Source organism: Macaca fascicularis, chromosome 7 (genome assembly GCF_037993035.2).
Source record: "Macaca fascicularis isolate 582-1 chromosome 7, T2T-MFA8v1.1".
NCBI lineage: Eukaryota > Metazoa > Chordata > Mammalia > Primates > Cercopithecidae > Macaca > Macaca fascicularis.
This window is the reverse complement of record NC_088381.1, coordinates 129,241,633-129,264,680: the sequence shown is the minus strand read 5'-3', so window position 1 is coordinate 129,264,680 and position 23,048 is coordinate 129,241,633. Positions and strand designations below refer to the sequence as shown.

The window sequence follows — 23,048 nt, the reverse complement described above, 5'->3', positions numbered from 1 at the left end:
TACGAAGGCTAGAGTGCAGAGCACCTATAAACCCAGCACTTTGGGAGGCTGAGGCAGGTAGATTGCTTGATCCCAGGTGAGACCAGCCTGGCCAACATGGTGAAACTCTGTCTCTACATAAATACCTACTAAACCTGACTCTGGTATAGCATCATGTGAGATGCATATATATATATATTTGTGGAGATGAGGTTTCACCATGTTGCCCAGGTTGGTCTCAAATTCCTGGTTTTAAGTGATCCACCTGCCTCAGTCTCCCAAAGTGCTAGGATTATAGGTGTGAGTCACCACACCCGGCTAGCATCACATGATAGATAAAGGTAACAGCTGGGTGAAGTGGCTCATGCCTGTAATTGCAGCACTCCGGGAGGCTGAGGCAGGTGAATCACTTGAGTCCAGGAGTTTGAGACCAGCCTGGGTAACATGATGAAACCCTGTCTCTACAAAAATACAAAAATTAGCTGGGCATGGTGGTGCATGCCTGTAGTCCCAGCTACTCGGGCAGCTGAGGCAGAAGGATCACTTAAGCCCAGGAGATTGAAGCTGCAATGAGCCATCATCATGCCACTGCACTCCAGCCTGGAAGACAGAGTGAGACCCTGTCTCAAAAACAAACAAAACATCCAAAGAAGAAAATCAAAATATTTTATCCCAAAATATGTTTCTCTGCCATATTTTGAAATGACCCTGCAAAGACATCTTTTGTGGAGGAAAATTTGCATCTGTAAAGAATCTCTTTAACATAACTAGATCTTTCCTCTTCCAGGTCCTCCCAATCCTAAAGAGATTAACTGTTGAGTCTGGCACCTTTCCTAGGTCTATATAGGAAACATTTGCCATCTATTGTCTCTAAGGGCTGACACCTATGAGACTTCATCTATGTAATAAGAATCTCAGTCTCCACAACCTCTTAGCTTAACCCAGACACTCCTTTCTATTGATTCTAAGTCTTTGGGTAATAACTAATTTACCTCTTTCAACCAATTACCAATAAGAAAATCTTTGAATCCACCTGTAACCTGTAAGCACCCTCCCCCATACAACTCCCTGCCCCTTGTTTCAAGTTGTCCTGCCTTTCCAGACCAAACCAATGTATACCTCACATGTACTGATTGATGTCTTATGTTCCTCTGAAATGTATAAAATCAAGCTGTAACCCAAACACCCTAGGCACATGTTCTCAGGATCTCTTGAGACTGTGCTTTGGGCTGTGGTCACTCATATTTGGCTCAGAATAAACCTCTTTAAATATTTAAGAGTTTGACTTTTTGTCAACAACTGCTTTCAAAGAGTGCACGTATTTCCCCATTACAAACAGTTTCTAATCCACCTTGGTAAACTGAATTCCTGAAGCAGTAAATTACAAGAGATGAAAAAGCTGAATTCTCTCAGACAAAACTTTCCACATTTTCTTGTAGTTGTATGAGAAAATTCCTCTGTGAACACAAGGCAAGGCACTTTATACTATAATTGTAGGTGAAAATTTTTTGAACATAAACCATTTTAAAATAAGCCATAGCCTTCTAACGTAAAGCTGTATAAATTACAGAAAACTTTCTCCTTCCAGTATTTGTGGCAAACTCTAAACAAAACAGAAATCTTCACATAAGACTGCCTGGACTTTCCTGGGGCAAAATTACCATCCAAAACTAAAGAAAAATTGCCCTATATCAAAGCATTATTAAGAAGTAATACTTGTGATGAAAACATTCCTACCGAATTTTGTCCATACTTGTGAAAGAACTAAGAGTCTTGCTTCAGCAATGACAAGCTCAGTGTGAACTGAAAACTTTATTCTGGATCATGTTTCTGGTGTCTGTGTTTGGGATTAATAACTAAGAAAATAATTCTGACATTTAAAAAATTGTTTTCATTGAAGGTGATGGCAAACACATTGCACAACAGGGAATGTGACAGCTTGGCAGTGTGTGTAGGCCATGGGTAGAAGGAACAAGCAGGGACATGTAAATATTCCTCTACATGAAAAAGCCAAATGAAAGTGTTCCAGGTTGCACCTTGGACTGCTTCCCACTGACCTAGAAGTCAAATGTGGCTGGGGATCTCCAGAAAGAAGAGAACATGGTTATTGTATTAGTCTGTTCTCACACTGCTATAAAGACATACCTGAGACTGGATAATTTATAAAGAAAAGAGGATTAATTGTCTCACAGTTCCACATGGCTGGGGAGGCCTCAAGAAACTTACAATCATGACAGAAGGGGAAGCAGGCATGTCTTACATGGCAGCAGGCAAGAGAGAGTGTGTGTGGAAGTGAAGGGGGAAGAGCCCCTTGTAAAACCAACAGATCTCATGAGAACTCAATATACAAGAAGAGCATGGGGGAAACCACCCACCATGATCTAATCACGTCCCACCAGGTCTCTAGTCAACACTTGGGGATTAGAATGCAAAATGAGGTTTAGGTGGGGACACAAAGCCTAATCACATCATTCCACCCAAATCTCATATCTTTTCACATTTCAAAACCAATCATGCCTTCCCAGTAGTCTGCCAAAGTCTTAACTCATTTCAGCATTAATTCAAAAGTCCACAGTTCAAAGTCTCATCTGAGACAAGGCAAGTCCCTTCTGCCTATAAGCCTGTAAAATCAAAATCAAGTTAGTTGCTTCCAAGATACAATGGTGGTACAGGCATTAGATAAGAACACCCATTCCAAATGGGAGAAATTGGCCAAAACAAAGGGGCTACAGGTTGATGCAAGTAAAAAATCCAGTGGGGCACAGTCATTAAATCTTAAAGCTCCAAAATGATCTCCTTTGACTCCATGTCTCATATCCAGGTCATGTAAATACAAGGGGTGTGCTCCTACAGCCTTGGGCAGCTCCACCACTGTGGCTCTGTGGGTTATATCCCCCTCCTGGCTGCTTTCACAGGCTGGTGTTGAGTGCTTCTGGCTTCATCAGGTGCCCAGTGAAAGCTCTCAGTGGATTTATTACCTGCTGGGGTCTGGAGGATGGTGGCCCTCTTCTCACAGCTCCACTAGGCAGTGCCCCAGTGGGGTCTCTGTGTGGGGGCTCCAATCCCACACTTTCCCTTTGCACTGCCCTAACAGAGGTTCTCTATGAAGGCTTCGCCCCTGCGCAGACTTCTGCCTGGACATCCAAGTGTTTCCATACATCGTCTGAAATGTTGGCTGTTTCCCAAACCTCAATTCTTGACTTTTGTATACCTGCAGGCCCAACACCACGTGGAAGCTGCCAAGGATTGGGACTTGCATCCTCTGAAACAAACAGCCTGAGCTGACTTCTTAAAAATTTGCCCCTTTTAGCCATGACTGGAGTGGCCAGGAAGCAGGGCACTAAGTCCTAGGCTGCACAGAACAGCAGGCCCCTGGGCACAGCCCATGAAACCATTTTTTCCCTTCTAGGCCTCTGGGCCTATACTGGGAGGGGCTGCTGCAAAGGTCCTTCACATGCCCTAGGAACATTTTCCCCATTGTCTTGGTAATTAACGTTTGGCTCCTTGTTACTTACGCAAATTTCTGCAGCCAGCTTTAATTTCTCCCCAGAAAATGGGTTTTTCTTTTCTCCTGCATTGTCAGGCTGCAAATTTTCCAGACTTCTATGTTCTGCTTCCCTTTTAAATAAGTTCCAATTTCAGATCATCTCTCTCAAGTTCAAAGTTCCACAGATCTCTAGGGTGTGGGCAAATTCTGTCAGTCTCTTTGCTAAAGCATAGCAAGAGTCACCTTTACTCCAGTTCCCAAGAAGTTCCTCATCTCCATCTGAAACTACTTCTCCCTGGACTCCATTGTCCATATCACTATGAGCATTTTCGTCAAAGCCATTCAACAAGTCTCTAGGAAGTTCCAAACTTTCCCACATCTTTCTACCTTCTTCTGAGCTCTCCAAACTGTTCCAACCTCTGCCTGTTATCCAGCTCCAAAGTTGCTTCCATATTTTGGGGTATCTTTACAGCAGTACCCCACTCTACCAGTACCAATTTACTGTATTAGTCCATTCTCACATTGCTATAAAGACATACTGAAACTGGGTAATCTATAAAGAAAACAGGTTTAACTGACTCACAGTTCCACATGGCTAGGGAGGCCTCAGGAAACTTACAATCATGGCATAAGGGGAAGCAGATATGTCTTACATGACAGCAGGTGAGAGAGAGTATATGGGAGAAGTGAAAGGGGAAGAGCCCCTTATAAATCCATCAGATCTCGTGAGAACTCCCTCACTATCACAAGAACGGCAAAGAGGAAACCACTCCCATGATCCAATCACCTCCCACCAGGTCTCTCCCTCAACACTTGGGGATTATGATTCAAGATGAGATTCGGGTGGGGACACAAAACTTAGCCATATCAGTTATTATATTAAAAATTAATGACCTTCATTAGTAAGGTGAATGGATCTGGGGTCGAGGACAACAGACTTTTACATTGCTGAATGTGCCACACATCCCCAACAGTATTATAGCCCCACCTATCATTTAAGGCCCTCCCATTCCCGAACCAGCACTCCCTTCTAGGTATCAACCACCACTCCCCTACACAAACGAACCTATGTTCCTGTCAAACTAATGCCCTCACCATTCATGGCCCATCTGCTGCCAGGATTCTACTCATGTCACTCCTCCCGCTTGGAATGGCTTCTCACTTTTCTAAAGCCAAACCTCACAAAAGTGCTTCCTCACCTAAAGGTATCTGCAGACCACTCCAGCTAATGGTGTGCTCTTTCTTACTCAGTCACTGCATCATTCTATTGCCCTTCTGTGCATAGTACTTCAGGCAACCGTCACAATCTGACACATTCAACTCTCTGTGTATTTCTGCCTTTTACCCTCAAGTAGACCAAAAATTTCTTGGAGATCAGAGCTAGATTTTACAGTGTTGCATCCTCCAGGGTCTGTCATAATGAGTGTCCAATACCCATCCTATTAGTGTATCCTTGCAGATTACACTGATGTGCCACTGAAAATTACAAAATGCAAGTTAAAGATCTCTTGTCCCCATTTCTTAGTCTGTAGGATACTGTGGTTCAGTGGGACTGCCTGCTTTTCAAAGGCCATCTCAGTGTAGCAACCGTGGTGTAGGAGTGATGCTGTGAAAGGGCCTGGCCTCAGAATCACCTATGAATTTTAACTTAGGCTCCAACACATCTTCACATATAAATTTGGGCAACTTCATTCATTCATTCAATCAAACATTTGTAGCATAGCAAATTTATACCAGACATTCTTAAGAAATACAGATATTTGAATGACAGGATCAAAGGAAACACACAAAAGAAAATAAAATAAAAGAAATACAGACATAAGCATGAATGAGATCAAGTATGTGGGGGTGTGTGCATGTGGGTGTGTGTGCATGCACACACGTAATAAATAAACCAGGCCCTCAATAAGATTAGCCTACTGCAATGTTTCTGCTTGTTTTTTTTTTTTTTTCTTTTAAATGGGGATGCCTAGACCCTATTCCAAAGTAAGTAAGAATACCTGGGGTGGGAACCAAGAATCTACACTTTTAAATCCTGAGAACCAGTGGTCTAGGAGGAAGGACACACAACTAGATAGTTAAAATACAAAAGCAATTGTATTTTAACTTTTTAAAATACAAATTGTTGCTTTATCTCCAGTATGCATGTCCAGGGTGCTATGGGACAGAGGGACCCCTGATGGTGCCTGGGGAATCTGGTGCACATATAGAGACAGTGATGCCTGAATTGGACCTAAAGCTTAAGCAGCAGAGTACTAGAGGAAGAATGAGGGGAACAGGGCATATACTAGAAAGTACTAGAGGGAGAATGAGGTGAACAGGATATATTCTAGAAAGGTGCTTTGTAGTAATCTGCACCCTGCTATGCTCCTACTTAAAAAGCATTTAATTGGCCGGGTGCTATGGCTCACGCCTATAATCCTAGCACTTTGGAAGGCCATGGCAGGAGGGGAGGGTCGCTTGAGGCCAGGAGTTCGAGGCCAGCCTGGGCAACATAGAAAGACCCTGTCTCTACAAACAACAAAACATTTAGCTGGGCATGGTAGTACACGCCTATAGCCCCAGCTACTTGTGAGGCTAAGGTGGGAGGATCACTTGAGCCCAGGAGTTCGAGGTTGCAGTGATCCATAATTGTGGCACCGCACTCCAGCCTGGGTGACAGAGTGAGACCCTGTCTCAAAAAAACAAAAAACAAAAAACAAAAACAAAAACGTTGAATGGCTCCCTTCAGGCCTTAGGGCAAAGTCCTTAAAACTATATACCTGCATCTGGCACTACCCACTACTAAGACCTTATCACTCATCCATCCCTGTCTAGCCTGGGATGCATACCTGCCCTAATCTCTTTCTTCCTCTCCTCTCCTAACTCTCCCATCCACCTCACACTAAAATGACTTACTTTGGAGGTGCCTTATCGGAGAAGCCTCCCTAATCCCTTCAAGTCAAGGCCTGGTGCCCTCCTTACAGCTCCTCTAGCACCAAGACCAAAGCTCTTATCATACAGCACCACCTTTGCCTGCTTAGACCGAGGACCAGGGGGTTAGAGGACGTCACCAGTGCCTAGCATGTAAGTAGCAGTGAATGAATGAATGGGTGGATTGGTGTTTTCATAAATTAGTAAGAAGTAGAAAAGAGCTTGCCACATTCAGGTACCTACAAGTAGTACACTACTGCTAGGACTACAATGAATATGAAGGACTGGTAGGAGATGAGATTTAAAAAACAGCCCAGGAAGGGAAGGAGGAGTATAGGCCTTCACAGATCATAGGAAGGCACTGAAAAGTTTTCCTGCGGCGCTGCAATGTTATCAGATTCCATAAATTCTCTCAAGATAAGGCCAAGAGAGAGCTTAAGTCACAAGGCTGACTTGTGATAATTATGCAAGAGTATGCACATAAGAACAATTTGTACATTATAAAAGTTATGTATACATGTAGGAATATTTTCTGCAACTCCTAGCTATTAAGTCCATTCAATCTTACAGTGTTTAGTTTTCACATCCCTATCAATATTGCCTGAAACTGGTTGTATATATTGATGACAAAAGGTGACAAAACTGCAGAGAGCTCAGGAAATACAGTTACTTATAGGGGAACTATGGGGGACAAAAAGCATCCTGGGAACTCCACTCCTCTTTCAAAACAAACCAATTATACACCTGGGGTCACTGATAAAAGCACTACTAGATAATGGCTACTATAAACTAACATTAGCAATGGCAACCTGTGTTGAGGCTGTTTTCAGTTCAATGGTCTGTGTATTTATCTGATAGCAATAATTCACACCAGAGATTTACATAAATCAAAATAATTTCAAATATTTAGCAAGGTTTTGTTTTATTCTTATAGCCTATCTAGAGCCAGAGTGGGTAGGGAGCTTCAGGTCCCTTACCCAAGTTCCTAAGCAAGTCACCCACTCCTCCAGCCCATGGCGGTGGCACTGGGGGAGAGCGGGGTGATAGAGGGATATTGCAACTGACGCTTAGCCTCTTCTGGGAACTCTAAGCAAACTTCTGCAGGACTCCTGAAACATTTCTGGAAGTGAGTTTCTTAGAAGGGCTGGAGATCTGCAGATAGATCAAATGAGTTGTGCTTACTCAATTTGTTCCCAAGGCTAACTGTAGTGGTCATGTGATCTTTTGGGAAAATAAAACATTGCTGTATGTGGCCAGAGATCTTCACAAGCAGCCAAACAAACAAAACACAGAGAGAGTCCTTTAGCTAGGCACAGGCTGCCTGCTGATTCACACTGCACTTGAGCTGTGGAATGAGGTTAGGATGAGTCTCCTGGGGAGACAGACTGAAGCTAAGACCCTCTGGCAGCAAATTCCCTCCCTGAGCCTGCGCGTCTCCCCGCAGGTGAGGGTGACTCACATAGTGGTATTGTTCTTGTGTATACTGATGCCCGCATAAATGAGGTACAGTTTCTGGCTGTGGGACAGGCTCCAACAACACTTTCATCATCCTAAGTGAGGGAGGAAAAAGTAGGAGTAGCATGTGCCAAGCTCCCAGCATCCCCCACACAACCAATGCTCAGAGTGGCCAGGCATAGAGTGGCTCTGGGCTTCAGAAAGGAGAAGAGCAGACACAGACGTGTACACATACACACACACACGTACAGAGGCACATGTGACCCGCTTAGTACAAAGGGCAGAAGGATAAAAATCTCCCTTGGAACAACCATGGTCCATGGTCCAAGGTCCAACCAGCCAGTCTGGTTGAAAGAGGCTGCAGGTGCTGGCCCACTCACCACGGAGTGCCCCTGAGCAGGGTCAGTGCCACTGAGTCCCACAGAAGCTGAGTATTTTGTACAGTGAGGGTGATTCTATCACTAGGCTGTGAGTCACAGGCCTTCAGCTGGCATCTCTGGCAAAACAGGGCAAATTGTGGTAGCCAAACCTCAACACATAAGGAGCAAGGCAGACACCACACTTTTACTCTTCCCTTATGCTACACATCCAAGTATACAATGTATACATAATACATAGAAATGTTTAGTGTACATGTGGGTTCAAAGTACTTGTCGATTTGTCTAATTTCAGCTCTTTTGGTTTGTTTATAACAAGTTCTCTATGTCCCAGGTTTTTAAAATGACAACTTACCCTCTAAGATAGTACATCTATATAGCCCAGAACGCCCCACCAGGTCTCAAACTGCCAGTCAGAGACCCTGGGCAGAGTTCTGAAGGAGGAGCTTAATTAAACGTCTGTTTTCTATATTGTATTGCACTGATTCTCAATTGGAGGTGATCTTGCTCCCCAGTGGACATTTTGCAATGTCTGGAGACATTTTTGTTGTCACAACTAGAGAATGTGGGGTGCTGCTTATGTCATCTAGAGGGTAGAAGCCAGGGATGCTGTTAAACATCTTACAACACACACAGCAGCTTCTACAACAAGAATTATCTGGCCCAAAATAGCAAGCATGCCGGGGTTGAGAAATCCTTCAGTATTTGGATTCTGCAGGAGATTTCATTTGGGAAAGAAAGAATTTTGTTGCTTAAAAATAAATGAAAACTTCTGCTCTAGGACACCTGCCTGGACCCAAACTATTCAACAAAGTGATACTCTTTTGTGTTGTGCTTCAAAGTCCTAAAATAGCACAGATTTTCACATCAGACATTTGCTTTTAAATTCCTATAATAGGTCTTTGGGAGAACAACTAGCTGCCCTAAAGCGCTAAGACTCTGTCTTTATTTCTATTAAACATGGGTAGGGAATCAAGGGCCCTGTCACCACCTAGTAGGACATAACGGCAGGCAAGCCTCCTACTGAGCTAGTGTAGGATCTAAATAACTTCAACCCGAGAAGGAAATCAGATGGAAGCAGAGTGTTTCTCTTGATAGGAAGCCACGGGTGTTGGCTTCAGAGAGATCAACTCGCCATCAGTCGGCAAAGAGCCAGAAGTTAAATATATTGCTTCTTTTAGGAAGGAAAGTGAACAATGGCCTCTTCATTTGAAACCACAATGGGAATTTAGGAAGGGGCAGAGTATAATTCCCAGGATGGAAAATGGCCCAGGCTTCAGAATTAACATCCTTGCTCTCATGGGACAGACTCCAAGATGCTTTTCAGTCATTGCTGATGAACTATCTATTTACTAATTCCAACGCAAAACCCAGAGTCCAACCGGCACTTGTCGACGCTGAAGGGTCAGGGAAATAAAAATGGTGGCCGATCTATCACAAAGGCCTCCTGCTACTCTGAGGTTCTCTGAGACATTTCTCAGCAACAGAAACCAGCACCCACCCCATGCTTAGGCTAACCTTTCCAGGTATAAAGACAGATCCACATGATACATCTCTCTAAGTCTACTTCATCTTCCATCCCAACCTTCATCCAGAGGTTGTCAGGCCTTCTTCCTAGAGACTCCAAAGATCCTCTGTGCATTAATCATTACACATCATGCTAAAATTTATTTTGATGATCACCTTCCTCTCCAGACTGTGAGTTTATTGAAAATAGGAATTCTGTCACATTCACCTCCTTATCACCAGGACACAGGCTAGAGCCTGGCCCACGAGGGACTTAATACTGAATGAATGAGCTCGACCTGTCAGATGCAAAACATGCTTCAGAGCATAATATAATATAGTTTTGATAAAACTCTACATGACAAGTACACTTACATTGTACGTGCAGTTTGCAGTGCGTGAATGTAAGTGCAGAACTCACTGTAGTAAACACAGCCACAGAACAGGATAGGCCTGTGCAGATGTTAGATCTTTCTCCAGGAACTATTCCATATGTAAAACAATTGCAGGGTGGAGAAATTCAATAAACAGCTGGCCTTTGAGATGGCAAAAGACACACTCTCCCTTTTCAAGTTTAATCAGTGGGTCAGATAACCTGGCCTCTACCCTTTCAGCAGAGAAATAACCCGTGTGTGGCTTCCTCATCAGTCCTTGAGAACATCCACAAAAAACCCTCATACACAAATGTACTGCAAACACAAACATGCTTTCAACCTAGATGTTTTCATTTAGACTGTTAAGTCTTGTCAGATAGAAATTCAATCACACTACAGGCTCTCCTTTTTTTTTTTTTTTTTTTTTTTAAGGAAAACAGTCTACTAGGACCATTCCCAAGCTGTGGGTCTAGGACTTCAAAGACAGAGGGAGGACTCCCTAATAAGGCACCATAACATCTACAATGCACCAAGCACTGTCTCTGAATGAAAAATAAGTCTAACATATGCACAAGTACTGATATGCTTTCATAAATTAAAAATAAGCCCAATTAAAGGCTTCACTAATTTACCAAATTTTTGTCATTAAGTATATGATTAGTCAAGAGACACAAAGTACAATACTTATATGAGGCTCTGGGAAATTTAGCAGTGGCATTCGTAATCAAAAGGGTTAGAAACCACTAAGCCAGACCATTTAAAGAGCAGCCTCTGCTGTGCTGCACTGACAGCCCTAGAAACCAGGCGCTTTCAGTTAGACCAATAATGAAAGCTCAAAAAAGACTGCCAAAAAGAGGGAAAGTAAAGACAGTTCTATGCAGTAAAGCAATTGGGTCCAGACAACAGGAAGGAAGCCCTTTCAAAGATGTCTATCCTTAAGGAGCAGTCTCGCCTCTGGAAATAATGATTAATAAAGGGACTTTAAAACCCCATTCTATACTGGACCCCAACCCCTCCTCTTCAAGTATGAAGGATACTGAAAAAGGGATGAAGAGAGGAAGACAGAATTTCAGGGCCCCTGTGTACAGCCCTTACAAATATCAATCTAGGTCCCCTTTAATTTTTTAAGTGTTAAAACAACGTTGGGTGGCAATTTTTCTGTTGTCCCAGAATTTCACCTGAGGACAAAGACACAAAGTACCCCACAATCTAAGTTCCGAGAGCATCCTCCCATCAGGGCTTCCTGGAGACAGGACTGCTAAGCCCTTCCACCACTTCCTCAAAGTCAGAATGAGTCTGAGAAAGGAAGGGGGTGTTGGCCTTAGAGGGCAAACAGTGTTTCAGGTGAGAGACTATTCCCTCCCCAACAGAAAGCCAAGGGCAGGAGGCTCCAAGGGGTTTTGCCACAATGTGAGTTTACTTACTATCACTCTTGGGGGAGGGGGAAAGGGAGAGGAGAGAGAAGCAGGAGTGGGGAGAGGAAAAAGAGAGGAGGGAGAGCTGGGAAGAAGTTAGGAGGTGTTGTATCTCACGACAAGGCCTCATCATCTTCTTCACGCCCAGCAGCTGAGCCAAGCTGGGAGCTATATGCCAAGGAGATCTCAATTGAGTTTGAGACTAAAGGTTTCAACATAAACAAGATCCAATCTTAAATACTACAAGAGATTGTTTTAAAACTGAAGGTGAATAACCCAAGCACCCACTGATGGAAGAATAAACAAACAACATGTGATCTATTCTAACAATGGGATATTATTCAGCCTTTAAAAGGGAGGAAATTGACTGGGCATGGTGGCCCACACCTGTAATCCCCGCACTTTGGGAGGCAGAGGCCAGTGGATCACTTGAGCCCAGGAGTTCAAGACTAGCCTGAGGAAACAGTGAAATCCTGTCTCTACAAAAAATACAAAAATTAGTTGGGCTTGGTGGTGCACGCCTGTAGTCCCAGCTACTCAGGAAGCTGGGTGGGAGGGTGGCTTGAGCCCGGGGCGGGGGTGGCGCAGAGGCTGCAGTGAGCCAAGATCATGCCACTGCACCAGCCAGGGTGACAGCGACACACTGTCTCAAAAAAAGAAAAAAGCAGCACGGGTGGGGAATTTTGACACATGCTACAACACGGGTGAACCTTGAAGACATTATGCAAAGCAAAACAAGCCAATCACAAAAGGATAAAGACTGTATGATTCCACTTATAGGAGGTACTTAGAGTAGTGAAACCTATAGGACAGAAAGCAGAATGGTGGTTGCCAAGGGCTGGAGGGAGAGGGAATGGAGAATTAGTATTCAATGAGTATACAGTTTCAGTTTTGCAATATGAAAAGAATTCTGGAGATGGATGGTGGTGATGGTTTTACAACAATGTGAGTGTACCTAATACCACTGGACTATACACTTACAAATGGTTAAGACAGTAGATTTTTATGTTATGTGCATTTTATCACAATTTTTTAACAAACTGAAGGTGACAGGAAAGTTATGGAACCAGCCGAATATGGCATTAAGCGATCCACTACCCAAAGGAAAACAAAGATTCCACATAGTGTAGCCTAAAGTAAATGCTGTCAAAAAGTACTGTAAACAGCCCCAAATGACAGTCCCTCATTAAACTGATGACATATCTTCATCCTTCAATGGCTAACCCTCTTCCTCAGCTCTCCTAAGGAAATGGAAGTGTGGGTGAAACCTCTTCCACAAATACCACCCCTGAAGTGATCACTTAATGTCAAAGTTGCTGTGGGAGATGGGGGGTAGGGGGGCCCTCTGCAACTCTTGTTAAAATGGGAAATGACAGGAACTTCTTCTTTTTGCCTTTTCTTTGCCTCACTTTGTACCCTCACATATCACCATGTTGGGGAGGGAGAGGTGCAGAGGTACACAATAGAACACACACTTCAAATTGCTTTTAAGTCAGCAGGAAAGACAAAATGTGTAGGTGGGGAAAATGTGTGCATTCATGCTTCAGTGTTCAGAAGCAGGCAATGACAGAAATGGAGTGAAGAGAGTGCTGATATGGGAGGAAAATGACGACTGGGGTCTGAACCACAGGAGTTTGAAAGACAGCACAGAACCAGAGCTCACAGGAAAAATGGGGCTTGAAGGTAACCACTGAGAGTGTCCCTGCAGATGAAAGGCCCTATGAGGATGGGTGCCCACTTCTAAGATACTGAAGAACATAAACCCAGGAAGGAAACAGACGAAGGACAAAGAGATAGAAACAGAATCAGGATAGTATGGTACTTGGCAGAGGGGGAATGCCTTTATTCATTATATTCAACATTTCATATTCAAGAATGTGAGGACAGAAGATGTATGTTTGCTATCCAAAAGATTAAACAGGCCAGGTGCAGTGGCTCAGGCCTGTAATCCCAGCACTTTGGGAGGCCAAGGCAGGTGGATCACAAGGTCAGGAGTTCGAGATCAGCCCAGCCAGCATGGTGAAACCCCGTCTCTACTAAATATACAAAAAAATTAGCCAGTCCAGCCTGGGCAACAGAGTGAGACTCCATCTAAAAAAAAAAAAAAAAGGAAAAGAAAGATTAAATGAAGCCCAGGCCGGGTACAGTGGCTCATGCCTGTAATCCTAGCACTTTGGGAGGCTGAAGCAGGCAGATCACCTGGGGTCAGGAGTTTAAGACCAGCCTGACCAATCTGGTGAAACCTCAACTCTATCAAAAATACAAAAATTAGCTGGCCATGAGGGCAGGCACCTGTAATCGCAGCTACTAGGGAGGCTGAGACAAAAGAGTCGCTTGAACCTGGGAGGCGGAGGCTGCAGTGAGCCAAGGTTGTACCACTGCACTCCAGCCTGGGTGACAGAGTGAGACTCCATTTCAGGAAAAAAAAAAAAAAAAGATTAAATGAAGCCCATTGGGAGTGCCCAGCACATGACTGGACACAGGAAGCTGGAACTCAGGGGAGAGATCTGGGCTGCAGATATAGATAGAGGGGTTGAGAGCAACAGGCAGAGTGAAATCCCAGACTGAAACAGATGACCAGAGATGTGAATGGGGACAGCAGCGGGCTGAAGATGGATCCCTCAAGAATATAAACTGCAGAGGGTGGTAGAGAAGCCCAAAGATATGAGAAAGGAAGAGTCAGGGAAGAATAGGATGATCCACAGCCTTCAGAGTTGCAGAAGTCAAAAAGTGTGGGCTCTGAGGTGGAAGAGTGATGAGCAATGTCAAACACAACAGAGATGTCCAATAAGATGGGGCCTGGAAACTGCTGACTGGATTTGGCAATATTGATGCCCTCAGTGACCCTATCAAGTGCTACTTGAGCAGAATAGTGGTGAGGGAAGCCGGAGAGCTTAAGTAGCAGCTGCAGGAGAAAATAGAAGGCAATGAAGTAAAGAATTAGTATGTAATTCTGTACTCTCAACACATCTGGATGGAAAAGAGGAGACAAATTAGAAAGTAGCCAAGGAGATTTTTAGGAGGAGGAGGCACAGCCAAGTTTATAGATCAGAGAAAGAAAACGAGAGAGAAAGAAATGGAGAAGTTAAAGAAAGGGAAGCAAAGTTCGTGAGGAAGCACAGGTCTTTAGCAAAAGCAAGGACAACTATCCTCTGGAACAGAGGCTAAGGACTGAGGATGGGTGGGAATGCAGATAAAGTCAGCGTAGTTGACGGAAGTCACACCTGATGAAATTTTCCTGATTAAGCAGGATCTAAGCCACCTGCTTAGAATATAGGCACATGGTACATGGGTGGCTTAAAAAGAATGATGAAGGTTGAGTCATCACTGAAGGGAATGGGAGAAAGAGCTGGGGGTGCTAGGGACCACCACTCAGAATAGAGGCCTAGGGTTTGTAGTCGTTTGAGGCGCCCAAAGGGAGAACATGAAACAGAACCAAATTCAGCAGCATGGTCACACGAAAGATTGCACAGAAAGGAGAGGTACATTTTGTAATTAGGAAGTGTCTGGGCAAGAGAGAAGCAGGGGCTGATTATAAAGTTGGTGGTGAGATGCAGATACAAAATGTTTGTCAAGATAGTTGGCTGTAAAGGGGAGAAAGAAATAGGATGGTAGTTAAGGATACTACAATCAGGTGAAGAATTTTTTTTTTTTTTTTTTCTGTCTTAAAATCACCACAGGAGAAGCAGCCAAAGGAGAGCAAGGGACTAAAGAAAGTGTGGTCAGACCAGGTAAATGAACATGCAAGAATGTGTTAAGAGGCCAGAGAGGATGGATCCACCCAGGAAAACGGGTAGCTTCTGTAGGAAGAGAGGTTCCCTGGCAGCCAGGAGAAAGGAAGAAAAGAGATGGCCACCCTGAGGGACTGCGGGCACATAAAGATGGCAGATCTTGCAGGATTTTCTCAGCGGAGTAAGAGAAAGAGAATGTGAGTGGGAAAAAAAGTGAGAAGGGGCATTCAGGTGTAAAAGTTTTGCTGAGAAACCAACACAAGAAGATTGCTTCCATTTTTGGTAAGTATCTGCTTAATACCAAGAATTTATATGCCATGGGTCCAGACAGCACCATCCAATCATCTGTGAGATGACTGCTCAGGTCAGGCATTGGCACAGCAAGCATGAAGGAAGATTAAAGGGTCAAGTGACCCCTGGGCATCACTGAGTTAGCACTGCAGGGATGACCCCACAGTCTGGGCTAGAGAGAGCACTGAGTAGATAAGTAGGAGCTTATGGTTCAGATAAATTAGCAGGGGCCAGGTTCAGGTCATATGGGTTTTATTGAAGTAACATAAGGATGGAGTCATAGAAAAGCAATCTATGTTTGAAATCCAATTTGGGTCTTTTTGTTTATTTTCTCTATTTTCATTTTTCTACTTGTCTTTTTAAAAATTTTCCATGTTTGTACTTAACATATGGAATACAGTTATAACAGTTTTAATGTCCTTATCTGCTAATTGTAACATCTGCGTTAGTTCTGGGTCAGTTTTGATTGCTTGATTTGCTCCCATTATGGGTTGTACTTTCTTGCTTCTTTGTACATCTGGTAATTTTTGCTTGGATGCTGGACATTGTGGTTTTTGCCTATTGAGTGATAGTGTTGTATTTCTATAAAATCAGCTTTAATCTTGGACACAGTTAAGTTGGTTGGAAATAGTTCCGCCCTATCAGATCTTGCTTTTTAGATTTAAAGCCAAGCTCAGTTGAGTTAGCTAGTCCCCACTAAGGAGGCAAGGCCCTTCTATGTACTCTACTCTACCCAATGCTCCATGACTCTTGAAGTCTTCCAGTCTGGTTGGTGGCAGAAGCACTATTCCTGGCCCCATGTGACCACTAGAAACAGTTATCTTTGCTCCTTTTGAATGGTGCTTTCCCCAGACTCAGGCAGCTTCTTTACACTGATCGGTTCTCAGAACTTTGTAAATCTCCAGAGTTATCTCTTGGTGCAGCTGTCTCTTCTCTAGTACTGTATCCCATGATCTCCAGTGGCCTTAGTCTCTCTGGACTCTCAGATCCATGTCTTCAACTCAGGGAGTCTGGTGGGCTCCACATGGTTCCCTTTTCCTGTACTATGGCTTGGAAACTCTTTTAAGTCAGTTTGAAAAAACTCATAGGTCTCACCTCATTTGTTTTCTCTCTCTCAGGAATCACTGGCCTTTGTTGTCTGATGTATCTAGTGTCTTACAAATCATTGTTTCATTTATTTTGTCTGTATTTCGTTTTTCACATGGGAAGACAAATCCAATACTTATTTCAGCATCTTGGCCAAAAGTCAAGTCTCCCTATAGATTTTAAACTGAAAAATCCGAACTATCCCATCTGTTTAAGGCCTAATAAATACACGTGTGGCTGACTGGAATAGGTGTCCTCAAGTGTTAGGTGCCTGCCCTGTCCACTCTTTTATGCGAAGAGTTACCCTATGTCACGCCATAATCATCCATTGACACCATTCCTATCTTGGTCACCGAGGACAAGGGACTGGGACATGAACCAAAGAGGCATGTAAAGGATGGGCATGAAGGTGGTGTCCTCTGAGGTGGCTCAAAGGTCTGCACAGTGAAGACAGCCTCTGTTGGACAGGATGGTCTCTTGGAAGTTGCCGGGGCTCAATCCTTGCTGAGTTCTGATGCACTTTCCCCAGAGGCCCACTGCATACCCAGGCTTGGAAGTCCTGACATTCAAATGACTGAAGGCGTAAAGAAAAGACAGCATCCACGACATCTCATACTTTCTGTCCCTTTGCAATCATCCTCATTTTCAAAATTCATCTGTGCACAGCTCTTCCTGGCAGGCTTCATGAGCCCAAGCGATACAGCTGTTGACATGGTTTGGAATTAGCCAGGCACACTGGTCAGTGTTGATAGTGAAAGGTGATCATAACAGTAGGAAATGTGACCAACCAAGGGACCTGGCCGTGATGGCTATGTTTATGTGTAGCTACCACAACAGGGATAGAGGTCGGGTGCGTTGCCTACAGGTAACGCTTATCTTTGAAATTAGAAGATAAGGAAAGCTTATCTTGGGAGAGAGGAAAAGTGCATCCAATAATATGCTGGGTACTGCAGAAGGGGTAATTTAGCCACACCAGTGCTCTTTGCCTCACTCCATGGGCCACAATTGGTGCTGGAAGCAAGAAGCAAATACACAGTTAGACTCCATTCACCAGGATCACCCCAACACCCCTAGAATCTAGGGCCTAGAGAAAAAGAGCCATTAACAGGATGAAACCTGTCAGACTACCCAGAAGCAGCTGAGCCTAGCAACAGCCCATCAGATTTATATTACCCTACAGGCAGGCAGCATGGAGCAGAGTAAAAAGATTAACCAAAATCCACTCAAGTTAATCAACTGTTTGTCAACACATGTTCCCATTTCACATGCAATGACATTGTAATTTTACCTTCAAAACACATAAGATATATTTTAATTAATAATCAAATACTAGATTTAAAGTGGATTTAACATATCACCATTTTTAAGAACGGAGTGGTGGTGAAGTCCTAAGGGAAACAATCTAACGAGCAAACAAAACATGCTTACGGACTCAAGAGATGCCATCTGGTCATTCAAAGACAACCAAGCCAGTACAATTAAAACCGTAACAGTCAACACACACTTTAACTTATAACTGAGAAGCTAATTTAATAAACTAAGGCGAATATTTGGGAAAAGGCCAAATGTTGTGAAAATACACAGAGTGAACCAACTCAATTTATTGGTGAATAAATAAAACAAACAACCACAGCCACTCCAAGTTGATAGGCAGCATTTGATCAGGTCATGAGGCTGGTGACCAAACCTAACAAGCTCCTAGTAACAGGAGGAAAAGGCAGATGACAGGGGCCAACGCTGCCTGACAATGTACAATGCTGGCCCTGGCACTTACCATTCAATCTCTAGAGATAAGAAATTAATAACAAGTAGCATATACAATCTGCTTTTAAAACATTTCTTTTTCCTGGGACCTAGAAACACCTTATAAACATTAACTCATTTTTTTTTTTTTTTTGAGACAGGGTCTCACTCTGTCACTCAGGTTGGAGCACAGTGCCACAATCATGGCTCACTGCAGCCTCAAACCTCAGGGTTCAGACAATCCTCCTGCCTCCCAAGTAACTGAGAATACAGGGGCACACCACACACCACCATGCCTGGATATATATATATATATATATATAATTTTTTTTTTTTGGTGGAAATGGCTGGCATCTCACTATGTTGCCCAGGCTGGTCTTGAACTCCTGGGCTCAAGCAATCCTCTTGCCTCAGCCTCCCAGAGTATTGGGATGACAGGTGTGAGCCACTACCACTCATTTATCTTAACAGAACTACAGGGAGAAGGTTCTCATTGCATTTCTATATCTGTACTAAAAGAATCAGCCAGAGTAGGGATGGGTTTCAAACATATCCCAAAGAGCAATTCCTTGAACCCATGGGTGGGTCGGGCTATACTGGAGAGTAGAACTCCTGATCTGTGTTCTGCTATCTACCAGCATTCCCATGGAGCACCCGTGGCAGTGTGCATGCCCATGAACAGGGCTGTCTACGCCCACAGCCACCACCCCCATGGCACAGTTGGTCTTCGCCAGGAGAGGCAATGTGGCGACATCAATTAGCTGGACCCTCAAGGAGTGGCTTGGGAAAAGGTATGACATTGGCTCTGGTGGGCGGATTCAGAAATAGGCCAACATATTCCCTGTGGCCCAGTGAACAGGAAACTGACAAAGCAGCACACACTCTCCTCAGAGTTAGTGAATCCCTCCCACACCTTCCCCACCCAGCCCTGGAATTCTCTCTTACCCACAGCTTTATGGATGATAGCTCCTACAAAAGGCATCTAGAAACACAGACCTGTAAGTACATGACACCCTCCTAGAATATGACATCTATTCAGTGACGTTCAATAGCTGTCTCGGATTTTTGAAGCAGTGGCTGAGAAAGGGGGCTTCTGTAATCACATTTTTCCAGTATCTTTTAGATGATTCACCACCAAGTACATGGAAGAAAATGGGGCACCAATTTCCTTCCCGAGTGGGTGGGAACATAGTCTGCATCAGGTCCTAATGCTATACTTTCTGGGAGTGTGCTTGTGTGTATAAGCTCATGTAACCTTCACAGCAACCCTGGGTGTAGGTATCATTAGCCCCTTGTTTTACACATAAGGCAACCACTGCTTAAGGTCATGCAGCAAGGAAGGACAGGCAGCAGAACCAGGTCCATCTGATACAAAACTGATGGTCCTCCCCTACCCACGCCTGTATCTCCAGCACAGCTACAGATTCCCAACAGCAATTCCCAGGAAATTTTGACTGTAAGGACTAACACTAACACCAGAAATTAACTTTTGGGGGGCATTCAGGGAACTGCAGGCATCATTAAAAGTAGACCTATTACCTGAAAGTAGGCTAATCTTCTGATCCAAACAAATTGAAAAAATGAAGAGATTTCTCTCTCCACCATGCCCCCGAAAGCTCCCCAAAGCAGTGAGACTCTGTACTACCCAAAACCTAGAGTGGGAGTGCCACTGAGTAGGATGGGATGCTGAACAGTGCAAGAGAGACACCTGTACGGTATTCCACAAAGGGAAAGTATTTTCAGTTTTGACTCCAGTAAAGAAGTGATCTTTCTCACTAAAACATGTTTCCAAGTCCCCCCCAAAGGCACTGTACACTGCCCAGTAACCACATGGGACAAATGCTCAGATTCAGGATTGCAAACTGAGGCCAGAGAAGGAGGCAAAGAGGTGTGAAGTCAGAGGAAATTCAGACAACAGGAGATGTGGGACACTGGAGAACCCTGCCCTGTCTGAAGAGTTCAAGTTGGAAAACCTCAAAAGCATTATTCTATGCTGCATACAAAGCAAAACTGGTCTGCAGGCTGATTTCAGCCTATGGGCAGTCTGTAATCCCTGGTTAGAGAAAGACAGAGGCACAGACAGACAGACAGACACAGCCAGCATGCAGTCGATATTCTGCATATTGAACAAAAGGTTCTATAAAGGCTGTACTTAAGCATGACCTTCAAGCATTCAGAAAGGCTAAGACCAAGCATGTAAGAATTAAAAGTCTCAAATGAGGACATCCAACACCTGAGCAAGAGGCATGGAAAAAGTAACAGCTCCCAGACACATTTGAGCAGGGCCCTGAAGCTGTTCCTTTCACACTCTGGCTGAGTGTCCCCACCAGTGAGGCTGAGTGTCCCCACCAGTGAGGCTGAGTGTCCCCACCAGTGAGGCTGAGTGTCCCCACCAGTGAGGCTGAGTGTCCTCACTGAGGAGGGGCTGGAAGGGGACAGCAGAGTCTTACTGAATTGCCATTCCTTAATATGTTTAACAAAATCAATACGGTTCCCTCCCAGAGTTAAGCTTCGGTCTTTGTCGATGAATTCCTTCTGAAGTCCTACGTTAGAGCCCCTCCAAGCATTGTTATGTTCTCCTGTGCCTGGGTGGATCCCAAGGAACCTTTAGATAAGATGGTGGTATTAGACATGCGATCCCGCCTTCAGAATGGTAGGGTATTTGGACTTACATATAAGAGCTACTATACCTTTCATAATAAATGCATTATTCATTTTACAGAGACACCTGAACTCATCATCTGAGTATTAATTACTAAAATCCCTATAATCTTAAGATTTAGATAGGTAAACTAAATGGTCAGAGCATGAGAATAGTCTCTGATGAACAGAATGACCACTTTTAAATGAGTCCCTACTCTAACACCCCTCCTTGCTTAAAACTACCCTATTCCTGCCCACCATGTAAAGGGTGGTTGTTCTCCCTTTCTGAGTAGCAGATACATCCCATAGTACAAACTGTGCCATAAACATCAGCCCCAGATCAAAAAGTGAGATCTTGTAGTGGATGCAGAAGGTCATGAAATTGACTAATACACTGCTCCAATCACAGCAAACCCCTGACAGAGTAAATCTCGGATGTCGAGTTCATCACCAACAAAGAGGAGACCAACTCTGGTGGAGTCATGCCTGTCTACTGGAAAAACTGATGAAATCTTCAAATCTTTTTGCAAAAATAACCCTGCTCGGCACAATGCTGAGAAAGTCAGCATGAAGTGGAAGCTGTTATCATGCTTTCAAATCAGTCAGAGAAACACACACTGAGTTATGTGATCCATTCTTGGTTCTAAGAATTAGCACACAGGTGCCACTGGAACACAAACACTGATAAATATAAGATGAATGAAATTTCCTTTCACAATTGTTGTCATTTTAAGAACAGTATTAATCAAATCTTTTTAAAGATATACACTATGAAAAAAATTGTGGCTCCCATTTTAACTGGAACCACTTTCAATTGCCTTTTCCTGGTCTCAGTTACCCCACGAAAAAGGAAATGCCTGTAACTTGTCTCCAGTCTAACTGTTGATGGGCGGCAAAGCCAACATTCCCATCCTGATTTTATCACTTTCAAGCCTGGCTTGAGTCTCCACATTAGCACTGAGTGTTTGCAGACATTAACAAGGCCTGTAGCTGCTGAGTCTCATGTGCCCCCCTAACAATGCAAAAACTGTAACCTGACCCTTGTTACAGCATTTCAAAAGGTTCTTAAAATAATACATTTGGGGTTTTTGTCAACTCTTAAAAGACTACTCCAAAGCAATACACTCCCCTACACATTTTTTTTCCTATGTGTGTTTTTCAACTAGCAAATCTCCCAGCCACCAAAACTTTAACCAAATTAGGTATAATTTAGGACACAACAGGGGTATCCAAATTGGCCAACCACTGGAATCAGCCAAGGTGCTTATCTGAATCCTGTTTCCTTGGCCTCTTCCCCAGAGATTCTCATTCAGACTGGGTCCTGAGAATCTGTATTTTTCAAAATTCTCAAATAATTCCATTGCTTTAAAACAGATCCTCTTGGCATTTCATATTTTTTGAAGGTCCTATTCTCAGTACTTGGTAAATCCCAAATCTTAGGACTCATATAATGGAAGCATCCACATTTACATGAAACAAGAAGTATCATCAAAATTCAGTAAGAATTAACCTTCCAAAAGCTATATACTAAGTCCCTATAAGGTACCCAGAATGGGCTCCAACCTACTTACCTCTCCAGTTATTTAGTAGAGATGTATCACTAACACTTATTAAAACTCCTCAACAAATGATAGTTCACCACAAGTTCAAGAACAGAAGATCTGGCCAGGCATGGTGGCTCACACCTGTAATCCCAGCACTCTGGGAGGCCAAGGGGTACGGATCACCTGAGGTCAGGAGTTCGAGACCAGCCTGGCCAACATGGTGAAGCCCCGTTTCTACTAAAACTAGAAAAATTAGCCAGGCGTGGTGCTGTGCGCCTGTAATCCCAGCTACTCAGAAGGCTGAGGCAACAGAATCGCTTGAACCCAGGAGGTGGAGGTTGCAGTGAGCTGAGATCGCACCACTGAACTCCAGCCTGGGTGACAAGAGTAAGACTGCCTCCAAAAAAAAAAAAAAAAAGAACAGAAGATTCCAGCTGCACCTAAATTTTTTTACTTTATTTTTGATGGGTGAGGTGCTCAAATAAGAGTAATTTCTTAATAACC

At 43.7% G+C, this 23,048-nt stretch overlaps 1 protein-coding gene and 1 non-coding gene across 8 annotated transcripts in view; one reads left to right on the top strand and one right to left on the bottom strand.

Annotated features, from left to right (window-relative positions):
- The window catches only part of PRKCH (protein kinase C eta), a 232,879-nt gene that overhangs the window by 126,527 nt on the left and 83,304 nt on the right, over window positions 1-23,048 (bottom strand). The gene's annotated exons all lie outside the window — the stretch shown is intronic.
- On the top strand, window positions 11,369-21,621 carry LOC101865196 (uncharacterized). Its single transcript, XR_006699887.2, has 4 exons — window positions 11,369-11,435; window positions 15,187-15,237; window positions 18,996-19,148; window positions 21,410-21,621. It is a non-coding gene; the product is annotated as an uncharacterized protein (transcript).